The sequence below is a fragment of the Miscanthus floridulus genome, chromosome 2, assembly GCF_019320115.1.
Source record: "Miscanthus floridulus cultivar M001 chromosome 2, ASM1932011v1, whole genome shotgun sequence".
NCBI classification, from domain to species: domain Eukaryota; kingdom Viridiplantae; phylum Streptophyta; class Magnoliopsida; order Poales; family Poaceae; genus Miscanthus; species Miscanthus floridulus.
The window spans coordinates 64,691,214-64,710,390 of NC_089581.1; the positions used below are offsets into that span (position 1 = coordinate 64,691,214).

Here is a 19,177-nt window from a genome sequence, read left to right on the forward strand (position 1 = left end):
GTTTTCTTTTTTATTTCCGAATAATTGGAAAACAAGAAATGGATTCGAAAAAAATAAGGATGAGTGCTGACCGTGCTGGGCCAGTCAAGGCCCAACAGGACAAGCAGCCCAACCGACCAACTGCCCAACTTATCTCTAGAGGCACGGAAAAGAAAAATCTCCTAGCTGAAGAGGCACGGGAGCGCAGAGGTAGGGTGGACACCCCAAGAACGCGTACGTCGCCGTAGCTTGCGGGGTTGTCAACATCACATGTCGATGCCGGTAGTAATTATGGCCGGCAGTGCAGTAGTTTAGTTTCTTCCAAGTTGTAGACTAGCAGTAGTATTATGAAAAAAAAAAAACAAGCAGTTTACTAATCCTATACTATATTCGTTGCAGTGACGGATCCCGCGGTAGGGCGGATGGAGCTCTAGCCCCTAAAGGCCGCCGGACCCATGGAGCCCCCCTTAGTCCCTCTTATGAATTTTTCCTGGGCCCGTGGAGCCATGGAGTCCCCCTTGGACCCATGGATGCACTTTTGAGAAGAGGCTGAAGCAATCTGGAGTTTGAAGATGCCCCCTAGATATTTTTCTGGATCCATCACAAACTCGTCGTACTTAGATTGTTTTGTTAACATCCTTTGGCATAACCCGCGCGCAAGTGCAAGGTCCATGCATTCAGTTAGGGTGAAGCTGCCTATGCTGTGTGTGTGGGGGGGTGGGGGGTGGGGGGGGGGGGGGGGGGGGGGCAATGCCCCCACGGCAAAAACAAAATTAAGTGCTAACAATCTCAAATTACCACACGTGCACCCCCCCTCAGCCAAGGTTCATGCACACCCCCACTGCCCAACGTGGAATACTGGAAGCGTGAAAGGGTTCTAGTAGACCAATGCCAATCCAAAGCCGTGGCATATAAGTTTACAATAACTGCTCGCTTGCTAATTGGCTCAGTTATAGGAATAGAGATGAAATATATGAATATGTGTACACTTTTGTATTGAGAGATTTTTTTTTCAGCTGAGACATAGATAGGCTGGATACCAATTACATATTAGATACGTAAATGAGACTCATTTTTATTATTTTGTAATTAGGAGATAGGCTTGATTTGTCAAACTATAAGGTTCTATAAGAGTTTAGTATTTAAATTTAGTTGACCCTAGTAGTATGTCATTTGAGTTACTAGTATTGTCAGATCGATATTGTAAAAATATAATTAGATAAATGAACTAGGAGCCGGTTTTTAGCTTCATCGGCTCTATCTCATCTGCGCACTCAAGCAAGGGACCATAACTGTTTAGAGCCATGCCAAATAGGGTCTAAGTAGAACTGAAGTGTTGCACTCAGGGTTTGATTTACCGGTTGAGACACAGACCGGAGGGGGCCGATAGGACAGAAAATCATAAAATCCCAAAAACTTCGATAAAAAATATAAAATTTTGGCTAGAATTTTAGAAAGTTCAACGAATATTGTCTGAATAAATCGCCATTACTCGTATGTAAATTTATCGAAGGTCATCGATAGAACAAAAAATCAACGAAATTCGGTCAAATTTCTTAACCCTTTGTGCACCCCCTCGTTGGAGCTCTAGCTTCGCCAATGGCATTCAATGATGTATTGTCTTCTTCTGTTTCTACGTTCGTCACCCTCGTGCTGCGTCCTCTCTCTTCCTCGGTGCTCGCCCTTGTGGTCAGTGGTCAGTCACCACGCCTTCTATCTCGATCGCCTCTGCCGCCATGCATGCATGCATCCCGGCCTCCGCACGCACCACTAGTGCAGTGCACCACCCTCATAGTCATCCTAGCTGTAGCTACCTACTCCATTTCGTTGACCCGGCCCCTTATATATTATGTGTTCCTGGTCGATCGTCGAGGGCACACAGATCTCGGTACGGTTTCTAATGCCGTGCAAGCGTTAAAAACTGGCAACCAGTGACCCTACCTATCGATAAAATAGCTACTAGTAGTGTATTGACCAAATGACCCAGTCGGCCTCGAGGTACTATGCGTACCCATCTTTTTATTTGTGATGGCTCCATCGGTATCGATCGATCGTAGTTTCTGTCAATTTCAGGGCACGGAAGGTTGATCGATCATAGCGGTTTAGTAGTCGTACTAGATTAAGATCGTCAGAGACCAACCTCGCATAGGTAGGTATAGCTCCTCCATGCGATGCGCACGTACGACGTACGGCAGCAAAGAGCTAGCCTCACTAGCGACGTACGTACGTACTCAGCTCCTCCCCCTCTCGCCGGTCGCCGCCGCTGTGTTTAGTTCGTGCCGTTCTACGCCAGCTTGGATGGTGGCAGGGTAGGCACCTCTGGAGCGGCAACACGTCGATACGTGATGATGCACTGTCGCCATGGGCCTCGTCGAGTGACTACTGCCGCAGCAGATCAGATGGTGCGCAAGGCGGCGGACGTGGCTGTTCCCGTTGATCGGCACTGCAGCCCCGCCCTTGGCAAAAGCGAAACCTGGAGATTGATGTAAGCTCACTGGTATTTGTTAGGAGATTGACCATCAGGGAATTACGCTATTTGTCATTTGGGATACTGATGTAGGCTCTAACACACATATGGTTGACCTCTTTTCACTAAAATTAATTATTTAACTTTCAATATGTGAAAATACTCTCTCCCTCCAAAAAAAAAAAGAAAATCGCCTAGAGTTTTATACGGATCAAACTTTCTTAAATTTGACTAGGTTTATAGAAAATATTATAATATTTGTGTATCCAAATAAGCTTAGTATGCAAATATATTCAATGATCAATCTAATGATACTTAATATGCACCATAATATTAATAATCTCTTGTGTATATATTTGGTCGAAGTTAAAAATATTTGGTTTTTTCAGGAAGTGAGAATGACACTCTTTGCGGGATGAATGAGAATATTTTTTATGATAAAAATAAAACTACAAATATGTATCATTTTCATGTGCAAATCTAAATTAATTGATCTATGTATATCGCTTTTTGTTGGTCAGAGAAATTAAAATTTCTGTTGCATTCTGAAAATATCTGCTCCACTTCCTCCATCCCAAAATAAGTGTACATCTTACTTCCCAAAAAGTAATTTTTTTAAGTTTGACCAAGTATTATAGAAATAATATCAATATTTGTATTTCTAAATAAATTTATTATAAAAATATATTCTATTATCACTCTAATGATACTTATTACACATCATAAGCATGAGTATTTTTAGATACATTTAGTTAAACTTAAAAAGATTTGACTTCTCGGAAAGCGAGATTTGCACTTATTATGGGACGGAGGATTACTCAACAACGAATAGTGTATCTTATCTATGGTGCATGAAGGTGAAATTAAAGAAGCAAGGGCCAAGATTTTTTTTTTTGAAAAAAGAAGCCGGCAAGAAGAAATTGTGCAAAATGAAAAGTTGTGTAAAACACTGTTACAAAAATGGCCGGGTTCCAGCGCGCACCCATGTTGGTTTACTCACCTTGGAACTATTTTGCTTTTGCCTCAATGGCTTGGCTTCCCACATGTACCAAGTTCTTGCCTCCTCCTTGGCCTTTGCAAAATTAATTACCATTTACATACTAAGCTTGGACGTTGAAAATTCTTGAATTGTGCTCTTTCTAGATTTCCCGGGTCACAAGTATCACCGGATTGCCTTCACGTACTGGCCTCCCTGGCACATTGCAAAGGGGCAAGATAGGATAGCTAGAATCTTATCCTGTAGAACTCAATGAATTTTGCCATAGCCATGTGTAAACAGCAACAAATTAAAGCTAAAAACTCAGGTGTCGTTGGCCACTTTGTCGCATCGTCGTGGCGGCGGCACTAGTCCTGGCTACCGGCCACGCCGCGCCGCCGCTTGGCCACCCGGTCAATGACCGCGTCCATCGCCAGATCGAACGCGTCCGTGAAATCGACACGCCTGGACCTCGGGTTAGCGTAAACCAACCTTGGGATGAGCCGGATCACCTCCTCCCGCATGGCCTTCACCGCGGCCGGCGAGATGTTGCTCAGCGTGTCCTCGATGCTCACGTTCCGGCCGGTCACATCGGTGTGCATGATGAGCACGGAGTAGCTGTTGGGGTCCTTGGGGAGGTGCGCCGTGTACTGCGTGTACGCCGAGCCCGGGTGGAAGAACACGGGGATACAGCCGGCCAGGATGGCGTCGAACGTGGACCGCCGCGTCAGCGTGTCCCCGCGCGGCTGCAGGCAGAAGCTCGAGCTCTCGAACACGCGCATGACGGCGCCCGGCGAGCTGCAGTTGGCGCCGGCGCCGCAGTGGAAGAGCCTGCAGCGGCTCGACGCGCCGCACTGCTGGATGATCTCCGCGCGGACGGTTTCGGTGTTCCCTGGGCGTGGACCGCCGGCGAAGGAGAAGAGCCACTCGCGCTCCGTGCTGCGCACCTTCTCCTGCCAGGCGACCACGTCGGCCGCCGACTCGGGGTGGAAGTGCGTCGGGTAGGGGACAGCCAGATTGCGCTTCTGCTTCGGCTTCCACTGGTTGGTCTCCAGGACCAGCGCCGTCATGTTCTCGACGGCCGGGAAGTTGAGGAGCTTGTTGCCCCACTCGTGGTCGAGGTCGGAGTTCCGGCCGAAGTCCACCGCGGTCCGGCCAGCCACCAGGAAGTGGTCGCGGCCGCCCATGGCGCGCCACTCCGGGCGCCGCGCCAGCCACTCGACGAGGTCCAGGCTGAGCGCGTCCCGCATCGACGTGCTGTTCCACTGGTACCTCCCGCCGTCCAATGCGGCGTAGAACGGCACGTACACGGCGGCGGCGAGGGACGGGTCGTCGGTGAGGCACTCGTAGCCCTTCATCCGGCCGTGGAAGATGATGTCGAGCGAGAACTGGTCGGTGTCGAACCAGCCGCGCCCGGAGAAGGCGCCCCCCTCGTCGCCCATCGCCGGGCCCATGCCGCAGTTGACAATGTACGGGCACATGTCCATCCAAATCTGGAGGTTCCTGCAGTCGCGGACCAGGTCCTCGTTGAAGCGCGGCGGCAGGTCGTACATGTAGACGTACCGTCCGCGGCAACGGTCGGCCAGCACCATCGGAGGCGGTGGCGGCGGCGGGGGCGCCTGTCCGAGTCCTGCGTGCTGATGCTCGGGTCGTGGGCTCTGGCCAGAGGTGACGCTGGGCAGCAGGGGGAGGGAGAACGCTGACGGCTTGAACAGGACGGACGCCACGCCGCCATCGCCATTTTGGATGTAGTACAAGACCAAGGCCCAGAAGGCGGTGGAGATCATGGCGATGTAGACTATCCGGGACGGCTGGAGCACGACCCAGGTGCCGGTGCCGCCGTCGGGCTTGTCAGTGCCCTCCCCGGCATTTTTCTGGTTCTGGATGTTTACTTCGAATTCGGAGGAGGTGGGCTTCATCGGTTTGCAACACTGGTAGCTGCGCTCTAGAGTGTTGTTCCAGTCGATAGGAGTACTCCACCACAAATAAGTAGCCGTTCTCAACTTCTCCCAAGGTCTACCCTAACCTCATGTTTAACCACAATAGTACCGTTGTTAGAAGAAAAACATGCATGTACGTACAGTAGTAATCCACGGCTTTTACTGCACGCTCGTCAGACACTATTGCTGGTAAAAAAAGGATGTTAGAAGCTTGACTATTTCAAAGCTTTTGGTTCCATGTTCCAATTGCAATAGATCGGTAATTCAATCAATACTGGCAAAAGTAACAAGTCAACCGGAAGGTTGCTACTCACCGCTGTCTCGACTTATAACTTCTCCCGTGAACCCCAATTATCACGGAAGTTGGACAATATGCAGTGGTGCAACAAGGTTAAAATCGATCCGCACGCCTGTAAACGTCATTACTAGTTTGAAAACAGTGCAGAAGAGTTTCATCCCCATGAAACTCTTTCTATTCCCATAAAACTTTCATCATCTCTCTCTTCATCAATACAATGACATGTCAACATATTTAATGCCCATAAAACTTTATGGAACTCCCATTGAGATTGACCTAAAATAAACACATTATGATAATATACTCTATGATACTAGTTTGATATCATAAATCTTAATGTTTTTTCTTTATAAATTAGGTCAAAGTTTAAAAAGTTTGAATTAAGACAACTCTAGGAATCTATTTATTTCAAACAGGTGGAGAAGATCTTTTATTCCAAACAAGTACAAGTCTTAGAACATGTTGTTGGCTATATGTTACTCCCTCCACCCCCTCTTAAAAACCAGTTTTTCTTCTAGTTTCGAAAATCTAGATTCTGAGTAAAAACTGGTGGGGTGTTTGGATTCCTGTTTTTAAAAATCTGACTTTATATATTGCTCTATAGGTCACAAGAAATTCACAAAAGATAGGTATCAATAGCTTTCTAGTTTTTAAGAATCTGGCAAAAACTGGATTCGAAGTGACAGAAGCGTTTTTGGGGAACGGTTTTGTAAGGCGTTGTAAGTTACCAAAGTGCACGTATTAACTTGTGTCTGACGGCATTCGAAATGACAGAAGAGTGCTAGTTGTATTTGGTTGATGTATTTTACGGTGGATAAGTCGGCTGATGCTATTTTGTTGTGAGAGAAAACATTGTATCATGGCTGATAAGTTCAAGCGAATAGGGCCACAACAAGCTGCTATCGGCCTGCTTTGAGCTGCTGCCGCCCTTTGCATCGAGCCACTGTCGTCGCTTCTGTATCGACCTCTGCCGCTCGCCTCTAGATTTGTTCAGATGTTCTTCCCTCTTTCACAGCTCGTGCAGCGCCGCCCGTCGTCATCCCCTACGTCATAAATCGGATCATGCCACGCCTTCCGCGGCCCTACGGAGATGCCCTCCCTCTCTCCCATCTCCCTCTCCCTCTCTCCCCTCGACCCCTCTAGATCTTGGTGATTATGTGAGTTCTTGTTACTGTCTTCCCTCCACCGCCGCTCGCCATCCTTGCTAACGGTGTGTCGTCTTCTCTTGGGGGCTGTCGTCTTCTCCGGCACCAGGCTTCGGTTGCGTAGGTAAACCCTAACCCTAACCCTATTCTTCTATCTTGATCTGTCTGACTGTTTATGATTCTGTCTGTTCCTCTTCCTCCTTCATCTCTTTGCGCAGGTCGGCCGCCTAATCTAATGTCTCCCAGGAGTACTTATCTTTCATTAGACACTAAGTACTCGAGGGAGAACACCAAATTACGCAGTTCCGTTGGGCACACCCCAGGGAGAACCTAAAAATCTATATTTTTCCATCAGGATCACAAATGAGAGAATAAAGCTTACATCATTCTTAACCATTTCTAACATCACTTTTAATACAACATCAGAGTATAATAGTTATTGTAAACAGTGGAATGTAATCATATTATCAGAGTTATGAATAATTTAATTGAAAAGCGGAATATAAACTTGTGAATAGAGTTACAGCGGAAATAAATATCCATTCATGGTATGATGAAGCATTGATAAATAAACTAGGACAATAGATTATAAAACTTTTATTTATAAAAAATATTTAGTAAGAGTTATAAATAAAATCTACGATCATAGCGTAAAGGAATCATCGCTGAGCCCACCAGGAGGAGTCCACACACAAGAGTCAGCTCTAGCATCCGCCTGTCACCTACAATTGGGAGAATAAAACTCTGAGTACTCAATTGTACTCAGCAAGACTTACCCGACAGGAGAAAAGAAAAGACTCCAAGAATATGCAAGGCCATCTGCCTTGTGGGTTTCTTGCATCTGCAGGAGCATTACTAAAAGTGTGAACTTATATTCGATTTTTATTAGAAGTGCGTTAGTTAATTAACTAACCATTCTATGTAAGCACCTGCACTACTTTCAAACAGGTGGTAAGCAATCATATTTCCTTTTTCTATCTTTCATCTTTTAGTTCTTACTACGGTGCTAGACCATAGACAAGCCGTACCGGATCGCCCGACGATTCGTGAATCAATGCCCCCAGCTGGGTACCCCGAAAACACACGCCCCGCTTGTACCCCAGGCACAAGCAGGATCAACCCATCACCCTCCTATCATGGGGTCTAGGTCCCCGTCCAAACTTGGACTCCAAGCCCCCGCTCCTAAGTCCCGGACTTAGTGTGGTGCAAGGACCTCCACCATCTCGCCTCCAATCAGTCGGTCAAAAAATAGCCGGAACCCACGACAAGAGAGCAACAAGTCTTCCCTGCGCCCATACCCAAGTATGTGCTCGGGATAATAAATCTATGACTTGCCTAGAATCTTATGCAACGGCCGGTCCTTAATCGACAGACAAGGAAGGCAGTGTAACCAAGCTATGCCCAGCAGCCGCAGGACATAACCTCTTACACCCACCAATACCTAATCCATATCCCTGCCCGATCACCATTTTTCCTTTCCACCAAGTCATAGGGGTTATGCACTAGGGCTTGCCTGGGTAAGATTTAATCAGAAGTTAGCATTCCATCATGGCGACCGATCTTCAAAAGCACCATTTCTCCATCAACTCCCGATGACTTCATGATCCATCGATGTCCCTATTATGATATGCAATGCGATGCAATACAAGAAGTAATTAATCAACTACAATCATGACTCTTAGAAATACGATTTACACCTCTCAAGTTAACGTGCTAGTTCTAATGACTAACGTACTAAGCTGCGTATCCATGTCGTTGAATAAGGCGTTATTTCCCAACAAATGTTTTAGTCACGAAACCCCAAGGCATTTCTTTATCTATTTCATTCTATCGATTGAATGTTTATTTGAACTATAGCATCATTATCTATCTAGCAAACTAATTATTCTAGAGCTACAAAAATTTCATTGAACAGCTAATAATATTTGTAATTTACTGTAAATTTTTCAGAGTTAATACTATCACCGATTTATTACGGAAATTCCTACAAGTTCTCATTTTAACAATATTAAGCATGTTAAAATAATTAGAGAAATCCTAAAAACATACCAAACTTATGCGAACAAAATACACTATTAGATAGATCATGATTTTTATAAACCTAACAAAATTGGTTTCATAATTTTTGGACAACTACACCAATTTATATTGATTTTAAAAGTTTATTTCCAAAACTAATTTAGCAATCGCTTAGAAACTAAAGGCCAGCGGCCATCAGAATGGCCCAGTGGCCCATAATCATGCGCATGGCCCAACGCGGCGCGGCGGTGGCCTAGTCACGCGACGTCGCCCTTAGGGGCACGCGTGGCCCATAGAGGAGGCCGACAGCCCAAGCGGATGTGTGGCCAGCGGCCCAGCGACCGGGGGCGGCCGACCCACAGGCGTGCAGGCAGCGGACGACCCACCGGCGCGTGTGACCGATGGCAGGCTAGCCCAGCAAGCCATCCCACGGGAAAAATCCAGCGGCGGCGGCGCCAAATTGCACCGAGGCCCTCTTTCTGTTACCTAATCTACCCTCAGGACATTGGCACTATTCCGGTGAGTCACGTATTGTGCGATAAGAACCCTATAGCCTTGTATATTTCGATATTCTCACCTGCTCTCTCTCCCCAAAGTAGAGCACCGATTGGAGGCACCGGTCGGTGGCGGCAGCCATGGCGCTATGGGGCCAGGGAAAGCACGGCGGCGGCGGACAACCCGCTGGTGAGCCGCATGGGGACCCGCGTGGCCTCGGCTGGCCATGACAAGAGTCGAGCTGGCCCCCGGAAGCCTGCCCACGTGAGCCATGGAGGCGGGCACACCGGCCGTGGTAGCGCCTGCCAGGCGGTGACGGCAAGGATGCTCCTATAGCAGCGGCAAGCATACGTGACAAGGAAGGCGCGACACTAGCGACCGGATGCGTCTACGGTAGGGGAGGTGGTAACGACAGAGCTGGTGGAGGTGCTGGCTCGGTGGCGTGGATCGGATGAGCAGCGCACTCGAGGACTACGGTCCCGGACGGGGAAGGAAAGGTGGCATCGGCGGGCGCACTGCGGCGCATGACCATGGTGGGGTGCAGCGAGGTCGGTGCAAAGAGTCTCGAGGCGAGCGGAGCTATGCGTGACCATCCTCTAGGTGATGGCAGACCTCCTCGGTGACCCGGTGGCAGGGGACACGCCAGCGCCATAGCTGTGCATGGCTTGAGGCAAACGACCGTGGCGGCGAAGCCGTAGCGGTGTGGACAGGGAATGATGAAGCGTGAGGCCATGGTGGGCGCGACAGGGCAGAGCGGGACCCGGTGCACTTGCGAGTGCGGTGGCCGGGCAGCGAATGATGGAAGGCCATCGTAGTGTGCGGCGTGCTGAGGCAAGGGTGCGGACGATGGCTTGGGCGCTACTGCTTGGGCGCACCAAGGAGTAGTGGGTCAAGCGTGGGAGCCAGGGCACGCGCGTGTGAGAGGAACAACACCGTAGAGGAAGAGTAAGGAGGCACCGGGCTACACACGGAGGAGTTGTAGGAAGTGAGGCGGCGTCGTGGGGGGGGGGGGGGGAAGCAGGAGCTAGAATGGCTCCCCTAGGCAGCAGAGAAGAAAAAAGGGAGGGGGGAGGTAGGACTGACTCAGCCTGACCCTACCATTGCGTGATGTGACTGAGACGGATAACAGGGGCCGGCAAAGAGAAGACCACAGCCACAGAAATAGAAAAGGAGGAAAACAAGAGGGTTTGGCCAACTTTCATTAATGCAGGAGCAGCGTGGCAGCAGCAAGGACAAGACAAACAATGAGGGAGGGGAAAACAGTGCGCGACTCGGTAGTTACAGACAGAGGCAATCAAGGTAGAGAGAGAAGCAAAAGCAAATACCAGGAAGTATAGATGTGGATGGATGAGGAGACTTTGCACTACCGCGCCACGACGGGAGACGAGACGACACATAGTTGCAACACCAGGCGAGTACGCTGCACACCAGGAAAATAAATAAAGTTGCTGCACTCTCTCTTTTGTTAGTTCGTGCTTTCACACCAATCACTTGAATTTATGAAGTGGCCAGACGGGCAGCTGTCACGGGTACGTTACCAAATTATCATAGGGACTAAAACGAGTCTATACGTAAAAAAATATCACTAGACCAAATCCTTTCAACCTAGTGTGCTTATCAAAATAGACACGTGAGCATATATATATACCTACAGATATTTCTATCGGTTTACTAATTTTGACAATTAGCAAAATTTAGGCACAAGGAGATTTTCAACAAGTTTGAATTTAAATTAGATTCAAAAGCTATATATATATCATTCTATTTATTCATGGATTTTATTTTATTTAGAAAAGTTGCTTTTCATGTTTAATCTAATAGAATAAACCGTTCGCTATCTATTGGCTAGAATTGTCGTTCGATATTCCTGAATATCTTTATGCACTGAGTAATTTGACTTGGACGTTGATTCGAGTCCAAAAAATTAAGTCACACAGGATTCGCTTATCGCTTCGAGTATGTTATAATTCAAAAATCTGAGAACTCATTTCGAAAATTTTTCTTAGGCCTAAATCACAGTGCTAAACAAGAGCGTAACACCAGGGTGTTACAACCAACCTCCTTAAAAAGAATCTCATCCCGAGCTTCGAAGCAAGAACCAGAAGAGGGAAAACGCGATTACACTTCGTAGCTCAGGGATTACACGAAAGATTACACGACCTCGAATACTAAACCACATGGGGATTTAAAGATACATGGTTAAGAGCAACCTACTACAACCGAGACTTAATCCAGAAGTCAAGATAGATGAGGACAATGGAGAAACAACAGGAAGATGATTATCCAAATCATGGCGTAGGTCCAACATATCCAAAAACAGTTGACTGAGAAGTCAAACATCATGAACCCTAAGATCGACTAAACAACGGTAGACTTGAACTTCTTCGATGAAACCGGATCCTTTCTTCTCAGATTACACCATCACCTCAGACTGATGAACCTAACTCCACAATGATGACTGTATCTCATAGCTCTACTTCAGATGCGAGGGGAATGGGATGAAGGAGAAGAGCAAGGACCAAGGGTATTTTATAGTGGCGAACGGGGGTGGGGCGCAACACACCAGAAGGGGAGACGGCACGAATGGAATACACAGATGGTTCATGCTATGGGGATAGAGTCGGTCATGGTGCGCTCCCTGTGCAAGCGAGCAGAGGGAAAATAAAGGAGGGGAAAGGAGAGGGTTCGCCCGATGAGGTAGGCGTGCGGGCGGTCATGTCCCCAAAAGAAGAAAGAAGGGAGGGGAAGGGGGGTCTAGTATGGGGACGAGGCATGAGGTAGAGAGCCGACCGGATGCCAGAGAAACAAAGAAAAAGCGCATAGTGCACAAGGACAGCGAGTGTGGCACGATACTGCGGCCACGCAAGAACATGGTGCTAATGGACCCAACACAGACGGCGTTCGCAGGGCACGCAACGAAATAACCTAGCATGCGTAGCGCAGTCAACTAAACACAGGGCTTGGGACATGACATCCACTTAGGCCTTTACAATCACTCTCGACTATCCACGACTAACTTTTCCTACTACTCTTCTTTTTCTTTCCCTTCCTTACCCACCATATGTACCAACCTCTATATGAACTGTGAGCACGTCATACATGCTTTCTCTAAAACCACCTCCTCTTGTTTACCTTGAGAGAACACATCTGCATCAACCCATTGTGGATTTCCCATTTGAACACCTGAATATTTTCAAGGAGAATATTTGTAGCAAAAGCGGTATGGCGGTGCAACTTGGTAAAGGTACTTGGTCAACAACCTCGATACTAGTGCATGCCGAGCAGCGTCACCATGTGGTAGCTATTCCACAGGGGCCCTCGGTTTCATCGTGGCACCATAAGCTATTAACCAGGCAACTATTACCAACTTACACGCCATAAAGGCAGTGGGGTCATAGACCACAAAGTAAGGGGAGTATGGCAAGGGAAGATTCAAACAACAAGGGTTCCCTTCACAACAAGGGACAAGGAATTCAAATCCAACAGTGGATTTGATTTAAAGAGATTCAAGTGTTCTGCTAGGACATCCATAATTAGTCGATACAGTGTCCAACGTTCTCCAATCATGGCTGGTTTGCTGGCATCTGAATGTCAACTTCTTTTATAACCCATTTAATATTGCCCTTGAAAAGTTTAAGCACGCCTAATGAAACTTAAAGTAGATGGACGCAATAGACATAGCGAAATAAACAAAATGCATATTCCGAACGGTCTTATACAGTTGCAACATACAGGCATTCAGTCTCCCAATCATGACACATCATTCACCATCCCTAATGGCGGACGATCCCAACAACTATGGACGAAGAACAATGGCAAGAGTACAACACTGGAGGACAGCGATGAAAAGCACTACTACTACGGGTACAATATCCTAAGGCGACTAATCTAATCGGGACCATGCATCTTCATTCCCAGGCTTGGCGGATCTCTTCTACTTCCCTGGCTATTGATCTACATCTTCTCTTGGTAGTGGCTGAGTGAGAGGAACCAAGGGTTCTACTTTAGACACTTCCGAGGGTGGAGGTGCTGGCAGTGCTGCAACACCGGTTCTCCTTCTTTCTAGTGGGTGGACAGGGATTCCCTCCACTATCAAGGGTTCCTACCATTCCACAACCAGCATCCTCCGCTTGGCCCTGGTGACAAGATAGGCCTCACCCAGCTGATGAACATGCCAGTCTTCAGCCTACTTTAGAGCTTCCGATATGGTAGTCTCTTGACTCTCTGTAGCTGCCGCATTGGCATACGCTTCAGCAAGCTACATTTGGAGCATCCGGGTGAAGATCTTGGCTTTCTTGGCTTGATGGAGACACTTCCTCATCTTTGAGGCTTGCTGGTCATACTGCTCATCTAGAGCATGCAAGTACATGGTCAAGTGCACCATGATTGGACAGTCTTCTTGTGCATCTTGTCCTTGCAAAGCCTCCATGCGAGGCCTCCATGCCCACCGATTCTTGTCCAAAGGTGGAAAGAACCTCATGGGAGTATAGGAAATGGCCTCTTCATAGATCTAGCAAAGGTACCACAAGGCTTTGCGAGCCACAACCTAGTTGGTGTTGACGAAGCGAATTTCGGTTGCGGTCACATTCTAGGCTTTGGTGAGGTCGGGGAACTCTTCACTCTTCCCAATGTAGACGATAACCTCACACCGCTCGATGCCTTGCTTCTCAAACTCATGGCCCTCATACTCGGGATGATCTTTGACTTCGAGCTTTTGCAGGGTGGCATGCAGGATTCTGGGGAAACCCTCAACGTTTAGGCAGTAACTACTAACCTAGGCTCCTGCCATTTCTAGCAGTGGTTGTGAGGAAGGCTGAGCAAAAAGCTTGCTCAAAGGAAAAGCTAGACTAGCTAAAGTGCGCTGAGCGGTGGTACCAACGGCTAAGCTAGGCCCTGCTTATAAAGGCAGAGCAGCTAGTGGTCCTAGCGTGGTCCACCAGGTTCCTACACGGGATCACTATGAATGAAGCGACCAAAATTTCATGCGTTCGAGACGAGCGATGTCCGAGGCCATTACTGACTAGTACGTTTGTAGGGCAAGGGTCCAACAAGAGCATAGAAAAGGGGTACAGGGAGACATGGGTCATGACCGGCGTGAATCACGGGTGAACGCGGGGCACAAAGCCATAGTGTAGAAATAACTCTGAATAGAAACGAGTTAGTCATGCACAATACGACACGTGTGGCACCTATGGAGGGTGTATCTGCAAGCAATATGGCACTACAATGCACAAATAGGATATGCATGAATGTAGATCCTGTATGTCCTTCCACTGTTGCCAACATATAGGGCAACCGTTCTTAGATTTTGGCACATCATTCTCTCCTTGTAGCTAGTTGATACTATCAAACTATGCTCGGGGTCAGTGTACCTGTAGAAAAATTGATTAAGCCTATCTAAGTTAGTAGAGTGCCATCTATCCTGGATACCTAACCATAGTAATAGGGCTACTTATATAACTTTGTAGTTGAATGCCCTAACTTTTTGAAAAGAATTTGTTGTCAAATTTTATTTTAGAAAATATTTTCAAAGCTTTATTTCCTCATTTGTGCTCTGATACCACCTATGGTAGAACCGCCTAATCTAATGCCTCCCAGGAGTACTTGTCTTCCATTAGACACTAAGTACTCGAGGGAGAACACTAAATTACGCAGTTCCATCGGGCACACCTTAGGGAAGAACCCAAAAATCCACATTTTTTCATCAGGATCACAAATGATAGAATAAGGCTTACATCATTCTTAACCATTTCTTAAATCACTTTTAATACAACATCATAGTATAATAGTTATTGTAAACAGCGGAATGTAATCATATTATCAGAGTTATGAATAATTTAATTGAACAATGGAATATAAACTTGTGAACAGAGTTACAATGGAAATAAATATCGATTCATGGTATGATGAAGCATTGATAAATAAACTAGGACAACAGATTATAAAACTTTTATTTATAAAAATATTTAGTAAGAGTTATAAATAAAAACTATGATCGTAGCGTAAAGGAATCCTCGCTGAGTCCACCAGGAGGAGTCCACACACAAGAGTTAGCTCTAGCATCCGCTTGTCACCTGCAACAGGGGGAATAAAATCCTGAGTACTCATTTGTACTCAACAAGACTTACCCGATAGGAGAAAAGAAAAGACTCCAAGGATATGCAAGGCTATCTGGCTTGTGGGTTTCTTGTGTCTGTAGGAGTATTACTAAAAGTGTGTCCTTATATTCATTTTTATTAGCAGTGCGTTAGTTCATTAACTAACCATTCTATGTAAGCACCTATACTACTTTCAAATAGGTGGTAAGCAATCAGATTTTCTTTTTCTATCTTTCATCTTTTAGTTCTTACTATGGTGCTAGACCGTAGACAAGCCATACTAGATCACCCGGCGATTCATGAATCAATGCCCCCAGCTGGGTACTCCAAAAACACATGCCCTGCTTGTACCCCAGGCACAAGCAGGATCAACCCATCACCCTCCTATCATGGGGTCTAGGTCCCTGTCCAAACTTGGACTCTAAGCCCCCGCTCCTAAGTCCCAGACTTAGTGCGGTGCAAGGGACTCCACCATCCCCGCCTCCAACCAGTCGGTCTAAAAAGAGCCAAAACCCATGACAAGAGAGCAACAAGTCTTCCCTGCGCCCATACCCAAGTATGTGCTCGGGATAATAAATATATGACTTACCTAGAGCCTTATGCAACAGCCGGTCCTTAACCGGCACAAACAAGGAAAGTAATGCAACCAAGCTATGCCTAGCGGCCATAGGACACAACCTCTTACATCCACCAATACCCAAACCATATCCCTACCCGTTCACCATTTTTCCTTTCCACCATTTATATTTTCCAAGTGATAATAATATAGTAATATATTTCCTATATCTCGTGAGTGACAGGCAATCACTTGACTTCTACCAGAGTCCTGTAGCATAGCATTCTACATAATTCTGTCATACTAGTAAGACTCATGGGATAAAGATATATATATATATATATATATATATATATATATATATATATATATATATATATATATATGCAAGTGGGTTTCATTCAACTCCTTAAAACTTAATGCATAATTATAATTTAAAGTGCGGCAAAATAGGGGTTATGCATCGGGGCTTACCTAGGTAAGATTTAATCAGAAGTTAGCATTCTATCATGGCGACCGATCTCCAAAAGCACAATTTCTCTAGCAACTCCCGATGACTCCGTGATCCATCGATGTCCCGATTATGATATGCAATGCGATGCAATGCAAGAAGTAATTAATCAACTGCAATCGTGACTCTTAGAAATACGATTTATGCCTCTCAAGTTAACGAGCTAGTTCTAACAACTAATGTACTAAGCTGCGTATCCATATTGTTGAATAAGGCGTTATTTCCCAACAAATGTTTTAGTCATGAAACCCCAAGGCATTTCTTTATCTATTTCATTCTATCAATTTAATCTTTATTCAAACTATGGCATCATTATCTATCTAGCAAACTAATTATTCTGGAGCTACAAAAATTACATTGAATAGCTAATAATATTGGTAATTTACTATAAAATTTTTAGAGTTAATACTATCACCGATTTATCATGGAAATTCCTACAAGTTCTCGTTTTAACAATATTAAGCATGTTAAAATAATTAGAGAAATCCTAAAAACATACCAAACCTATGCAAACAAAATACACTATTAGATAGATCATGATTTTATAAACCTAACAAAATTGGTTTCATAATTTTTGGACAACTACACCAATTTATATTGATTTTACAAGTTTGTGCGCATGGCCCAACGTAGCGCGGCGGTGGCCCAGCAATCATGTGCATGGCCCAACGCGGTGCGGCAGTGGCCCAGCAATGCGACGGGGCCCTTAGGGGTGCACGCGGCCCACAGAGGAGGCCGGTGGCCCAAGCAGATGCGCGGCCAGGGCCCAGCGACTGGGGGCGGCCGACCCACAGGTGCGCAGGCAGCGGATGGACCATTACCACTTGTAAATTATTATGATCTTGCTTTTGGTCCTACAAATTTGTGCTTGCTTTTGGTCCTCTAAATTCTCCCCTTTTGGAACCAAACACCGAAAAGGAAGACATTAGTAGCACAAGGGAGGGTCAAACTTTGTGATCCTTTGTATGTAGAGTGGAATAGGTCACAAAATTTGACTCTCACATTATATAGACTAAGCTCCCCCTAAATATATGCATACATATGGTAGAAGGCAAAGCATATGCATAATTGGCAAATTGTTGCTCAAGGGAATTTAATCTATATAATGCATGGAGAAAGCATATAAATATCAAAATGAAATCAACATGATGATATCGGTTTTAGAAATACCATATGTGGAAACCAATTTGATTTCTACCACTTACAATAGGTGGTGGATATTTGAAGTATGATGCTTAACTCCAGGGACTCCATTTTCCTTGCAATGAGACTACTACACACATGATAAGCTTGAAAAGGTGTTAGTCTCAAAGCATCCAACTTGTAGAGTAGCCTCCCCCTAAATTTGTGCACACAAGTATGGAATAATTGTAGGAAACATGCATATTGATTTTAGAATAAAAAATACCACTTGAAAGATGACATCACATGAATGTGAGAGTCATTTTTGAAGGCGATATTCGGGAGAAATTATCTATAATTTGGACTTTGGCACATATTAGATGAAAAATTGAAAGACAAGCTATGTGCCGTGCTCCTAAACAATTTTAAACCATGTAGGATTGCTCTAAGGAATAAGAATGAAACCGAGCAAGCCTACCATAAGATATACCTAGTGTATGCATGACAAAAAAGATATAAGCGTGCGAATGCAAACCTAGGCATAAAAAGTAACTAGATACTTAAAGATGCCACTAGTAGGAAATTAAATCTAGTACCACTTGAAGCAAATTGATTCTAGTTACCTAACATGGGAAGGAGAATTTGGGTCCATAGTATTTACTAACCCACTTGGCAATGATTTTGTCCACATGATGCACCCCATGAAATACATCCATACTTTGCCAAGTCTCCAAATTCCCTAAAGTCCATCGGACTTCTCATTTCCCTTTTGGGATCCAAACTTTCTTGGTGCTCTTTATGTTGGAAATGATTTCCTTTGGCACCCAAAAGGGTTTGACCCCATTGTTGGCTTGCTTGTTCACCTTGATGGCCACCACCTTGTCATTTTTCTTCTTCTTTAACAAGTATGGTGTGGAGGCCTTCTTGTCCACCTTGTTGGTGTAGGTGTTGGAGAGCTTGCTTGTTTGCTTCTTCTCTTTCTTCTTTGCTCCTCCCCCATTCTTCACCTTACACTCATACGACTTGTGACCTTCCTTGTGGCACACATAGCAAACCACGGTTTGTCCTTCATCAAGCTTCTTAACTCCCTTGATGGTGTTATCTTGATAAAGTTGGGCTTGCTTCGCCTTGCCTTTCACTTGAGTTAAGTCCTTGGTGAGGCGAGCTACTTCTTGCTTGAGTTGCTCATTCTCCTTTGCAACCTCTTGTGTGCATGTATCTACAACAACTTTCTCAACACAAACTTGGTTGCACAAAGATGAGTCTAAACATAAATCATTACAAGAAGTAGATGCATCCTTTTTAGACATGTTGAAGATAAAACTTTTCTTTTTAGATGTCTTGGTGGGGGTTGTACCACGGCTTCAAGATTAGCAACTTTAATAGTTAGATCATCATAATGTTTGCACATGGTTTTCATTTTAGCAAGCAAACTTTTATAAGCATCTTGTGATCTAACTAACTTTTCTTTTAATTTTTCATTTTTCTTTACAAGTTGCTCATCATTGATTGTGCATGCATTTGTTGTTGCACTAGCCTCAAGTTGCTCAATTTTAGTAGATAGTTCAACA

At 45.5% G+C, this 19,177-nt stretch overlaps 1 pseudogene; it reads right to left on the reverse strand.

Moving 5' to 3' along the window:
- Positions 1–3,790: 3,790 nt before the first annotated feature.
- On the reverse strand, positions 3,791–5,163 carry LOC136539002 (xyloglucan galactosyltransferase KATAMARI1 homolog; annotated as a pseudogene).
- Positions 5,164–19,177: the final 14,014 nt, after the last annotated feature.